Here is a 6,000-nt window from a genome sequence, read left to right on the forward strand (position 1 = left end):
GTGTTTGTCAGAAGCTATACATTTTTGCGCTGTAATCCAATTCATCCTTGCTAATATACGACGTGCGCCAGCGATTTTTAATGGACAATACAACCCACGAATTTTTGTCTCCTTATTTTGACCGGAAGTTCCGCAATCATTCCACGAATCGCGAACAACATACTGAATCTACAAAAAAAATCACAATAAACACGCTTTAAGTTCTCCACGATTTGATTTGAATAAAGAAACATAAACATCGGAACGTCTTTGTGGTAAAACCTTTCTATATAGCTGCAGAAATTGCGAGAAATAATGGGTATGACATAACTACTTTCACTTTTGACAGGACGTTGTTATGGTAACGGGTACCTGTTCTGTTTCCCCCCCCCCGCGTATTTCTGACTGGTTTACGTGGTTTGTGCAGTAAAAAGACCGATAATGAATGACAATTGGTACACCAGTTGGTTCTGAAATATGGGTTATAGAACACTAATTTTATTTTCTTCTTAACATTGGAGCAATGTTCGTCGGAAAAAATAAAAATAAAACTACGAAAATGAATTTTATTTTTATTTGGGTTTTGCAATATTTAGGTACGGCGCTCCCGTAAATCTAAAGATATAAAAACTCTGGCCTAATTGTTTTCACTTCTTACATTTGATATATACTCCAAAATGGCAATTTAGGATTTGACTCCAAAAGTTTTGCACACAGTATCACAATATATATATATATATATATATATATATTTATATATATATATATATATATATATATATATATATATATATATATATATATATATATATATATATATATATATATATATCACAGGTTATTCACATCTACTGATCTCCAATAGTTCACATTTATTGTTCGCATATTGTTAACATTTATTGGTTCATAGTTCGCGAATGGTTCACATGTACTATTCGCAAATTGTTTACATGTACTGTTCGCAAATTGTTTACATTTAATATTCGCAAGTTGTTACCATTTAAAATTCGCGAATTGTTAACATTTAATATTCGCAAGTTGTTACCATTTAATATTCGCGAATTGTTAACATTTAATATTCGCAAGTTGTTAACATTTAATGATCTCCATTTGTACAATTTGTTCGCAATTTGAGTTCGCAGATAATCTAATTTGCATGTGAAAAGTGAACATTCTGTGAACATTGTGCGAATGAATTCTTAGAAGAAGATACATGTTCGCAGATAGTTCGCAAAATATTTACATATTATTCACAATAACTGTTCACATTTAATGCATTTTTTCTGTAAGGGAAAGTGGTTTAACGTCAAAACCCAATTTCAAGGCAATGTCACATTTATGACACTTTTTACCCTAGGTCCATTTCCACAAATAACATTTTCATATAATTTTTCTCTTTAAAGCACCTTATCATACTTGAACACATTCCTATTCACTGTAACTAATGTGGAGTTGTATTACAAGTTTAAAGCTGCACTCTCACAGATTTACCATTTTTACAACTTTTATATTTTTTGTCATTGAAAGAGCAAATTTTTGCATTTAAATATCTACAAACCAATGATAAAAGATTGCTGACAAAAGATCATATCGCAGATATTCATATTTCCGTTCGAAAATTAATGTTTTGTGTTTAAACTGTTACTAACGGTTTAAGAAAAATGGATAAAACATCAATTTTTGAACTTAAATATAAAAATCTGCAACCTATTTTTTTGTCAGCAGTCTCAATGGATTTTCGCAAAACTTAGCTTGTTCCAAGACAAAAAATAAAAAAGTTGTCAAAAGGTTCAATCTGTGAGAGTGCAGCTTTAAAGATACTCTATACGCATATACTTTCATGGTATATTTGTAAAGCGACTTATATACAGTTTTAATATTTGTTTACATAAATTACATTATTTGAACATATTCCAGATATCTAAAATGGAAGTTTCATATGAACATAAAATCAAGTTAATTAAAATCAAGGGAATCAAGGGAGGTTATAAAAAAATAGATAGAAAAGATATTTTCACCAACTGTAAGGATATTGATCCTTATCTGGGTGAGTACCTAAATCGGAACACATTCGGCACTATTTTTGAAATATTTTTAGTAAGACTTGCACCACAACTACAAAATTTTCCATCAGATCAACTAGGATTCAAGACCAATTGCTTGATATAAATGGCATTTTTCAAGATACTACCAATTAATCATTTATGTTATTTCCAGCTGTTTTTTGTTGTTATTTTATTCAGTAAAATATGATGATTTCAGTAAAATACAGGTTGTACCAGTATGCTGTGATTGTGGCAAGCACGAAGTGTTTCCCCCACGTGCCATGTGTTAACATTTGAACATGAATTTTTTTAAATGGTAGCAGTATTTGAAATACTTACCGGAGAATCTTTATCTTTGGAATTTGTATCTAAGACAAGCGTCTTTATCGATTAAAATTATAAATAAACTGATCTCGATCGGAAAAACACTAATATAATGGGTGTTCCATATGTAGGTACTGTTCCGTAGGTACTCACCCAGTATTGCTTTCAAAAGCTATCTTATATTTAAAAAAAATATAATACTGTTTGATATTAGACCAATTCAGAGAAGAAAAAAATTGATAGAGAGTCACCTAAGGATCATTTCTGTGAAATCATTTTAAAATCAGGCCTGTAGATTCTAAGGAGAAGATTTTTTCAAGTATTCCAAATAGACATTTAGTGAAAAGTAGCCTGGCGGCCATGCTATTTTACAAATCAACATGGGGTGGAGGAATTTGATACAGGGTCACTTACGGAACATTTCTCTGAAATCATTTTTTATATTATTATTTATCGGGCCAGCGGTTTCTTAGAAATAGATTTTCAAAGTTTTTCCTTTCTACATGGAACCATTTTTTGTTGAAGAAATCTGGAAGAAGAGCATTCATGTAAAGTTTGGTTGAAACTGTCCCATTGGTTTAGGAGAAGAAGATATTTGAAGGAAAATGTTGAAGATGGACGGACGGATGAAGCACAGACGAAGACAGATGACCATGCTATCACAATAGCTCATGCTGAGCACTTTGTGCTAACATGAGCAAAACAAACCCAAAACACTATCTAGACTATGCATTTGATCTTCAAAGTATAGAACACAGTGGAAACTTAAAGCCTTAGAAAATACAAACGGAACCACAGAAATGTTTTTATATAATAATTGGCTGTTCATAGTTTAGGATTGACAGTAGGAGCACAAGAAAATGACGACATTGTCATTGAGCACCAAACAGCTGACAACATGCATGCAACTTAGTCATAAAATCCTCATAAGACTCGTTCAGACGCCAATTTAGATGGACTATATAATGTTTAGCAGAAGTGCTCCCGAATTAAGATAAATAAATTTATTAATATGTGTCCTAGTTATAGTTAAAGTCTAGCAATATCCAACTATTGAAATATATTTCGATTTTTTTTTATCATACCTTAAATTAGTTCGTCAACAAATCAGCACTAAGCAACGGGTATAACTAATTACCGAATGGCACGAAAAACACCGCCGAAAAGTAAGGCAAAAGCGAAACCAAATCTTGCAAATAGCAAATTATTTTACAAGAAAGCAAATAATTTTCACGGAAAATACCGAAAAGTACGGAAACCAGGAAAATGATACGACAGTGACTTAAGGCGTGAAAATAAGGCATAAAGGCATAAGGAATATAAAGCAAAAAAATAAATAAATAAATTTAAAAAGTCAATAGCAATATGCATGATCGAACAGACTTTTAAAATCAATATAATAAATCAATTAAAAAAAAATGAAAAGCCGTATGCATGAATAGTATAATGCAAAATAATATTTCAGGGAAATGCATGAATAGCGATGTGCATGGACAAATGAGTTAACAATATATGCAGGCAGGAACAAAAGAATAATTCAATAAAATGAATGCATAGCGATATCCATGTTCATTTAGAGAGTTCAACGTGAATTATTTTTGTAAAAAAAATTTCACAGGTCTTTTTCTTACTTATATTAACGCACACAAGTTGGTAATCCTGATTCTGCAACGAACAAAAACTCCATAAAATTTCCACTGCAAACATCTAGGGTGTTTAAACATAAAAAAGCATGACCATATAGAACCTATGCTAATGCACAAGCCATCGCATGTACGGACGAGTAACAATATGCATGTTAAATTTAAAGCAAATTGACAAATGCATGAGTGAAAATGTGCATGAACAGTATAAAGCAAAATAATACATTAATAGACGAATGAATAACAATAACAATGAATGTGTAATATAAAGCATTTTTTATACATCAATGAAATTAATAAAATTGTGTATGGTAATTTAAAGCAAAACCATACGACAGCAAGGTATTGAGTGAAAAAAGTGTATGTAAGTCGATTTCATTCATTCATTTTTAAAAGAAACAAAAACATAACGAAAGGTAAAGAAATTTAAGCTGCTATTTGTGAAAACATAAATGTGCAAATAAGAGAACAGCACACAACAGAACATATTTTATAACACGTAAACTTTACCGTTATATTATGTATATAATTGTTTATATAAATATACAATATTTCAACTATACTATGCAGTGAGCAACTCAAAATTGGCACAGCATCATTTTACTTTCGTATACATATTGTAATATATGTTGGGACACTCATTTTCTATATATGACTTACTAACATGGCAAATAAATTACATGCATATCTAAACATAAGGAAAAAAACATGACCAAAATATTAATGTAAAAAACACTACTTATTATGATGCATCAGTTAGTACTCTGGTTTATATATTCATAAATAAAGTGTATCGAATCTTAAATGCTCCCAATATATTTAGATTCAGTTTGTCTATGAAGTAGCTGTACAAGTTTAAGCATACTAGGTCAAACTCTTTAATACCGTTAAAATAGTATTGTCTTAGCAGAAAATATGGTGAACACTTAAACATAAAGTGATACTCGTCTTCTTATTAATTAGAAACACATCTTTGACAATGACTTAAGTTTCATTCTATTATAGCTTATCTAACAGTACATGTATGTATTCTTGAATTATTCGAACAAATACGCAATTTTGTTATAGCAATTCTTAGATTTCTTGACGTGGCAAACAAAATTGCCATTTTCGTTGACATGTCTATGCCATTGATAGTGTCACTAATGTTAACCATAGAGTATCTCTAAGTAGAGTGCGATGTTCAGCACACAAGTTAGCTATAGAAGAAGGCAGATATAGAAATATACCAAGAGATGATAGAAAATGCATATATTACAATATGAATATGATTGAAGATGAATATCATTTTATTCTTGTATGTCCATTTTATAAAGATATTAGACAAATGTGCTTACCACGATATTATTGTCATTGGCCAACCAAGAAAAAACTATGTAATTTGTTATGTTCTGAAAATGCAGCATTATTAAGGAAACTTGCTAAATTTGTTTATATTGCCACTGAAAAGCGCAAAAGTGCTTTAATTTAATTTAATTATTGCTTATTAGTATTTGAATAGCTATATTTATATTTGTTCTTGAATTTATGCTCTTCTCATACAACATTAATGTCAATACTGTTTTATATTACCGCCGTGAATGTATATATATGCATTTGGCTACGAACATGTTAATGTTTATGCCTAATAAAAAATCTGTTCTGTTCTGTTCTGATGTTAATATTTGTCTAAAAGACGTTGTTTGAAAATAATGTTTTTCATTTTATCTGCGAATCATCAAACCATATATGATAAAAAACATTTCATGTGTAAAAGTTGTTAACATCTCTAAACCAGTTTGATTTATTATTATCAATATCTTACATAGCATCTTCAATGACCAACTTAATAAATATATTATCACGATTATTTAAACCAATATTTTGCAGCCCAAAGGATGGCTTAATATCCCCCACCATTGATTTTTTAGAACATTTTGTTTTTCGAAATACTTACATAATGAAATAAATGAGGTCCATGAGATATGTTTGTGCTGTTAAAAAAAGTTTCCAATAAGTAGGTCTTTCAA

The sequence above is a fragment of the Mya arenaria genome, chromosome 2, assembly GCF_026914265.1.
Source record: "Mya arenaria isolate MELC-2E11 chromosome 2, ASM2691426v1".
NCBI classification, from domain to species: domain Eukaryota; kingdom Metazoa; phylum Mollusca; class Bivalvia; order Myida; family Myidae; genus Mya; species Mya arenaria.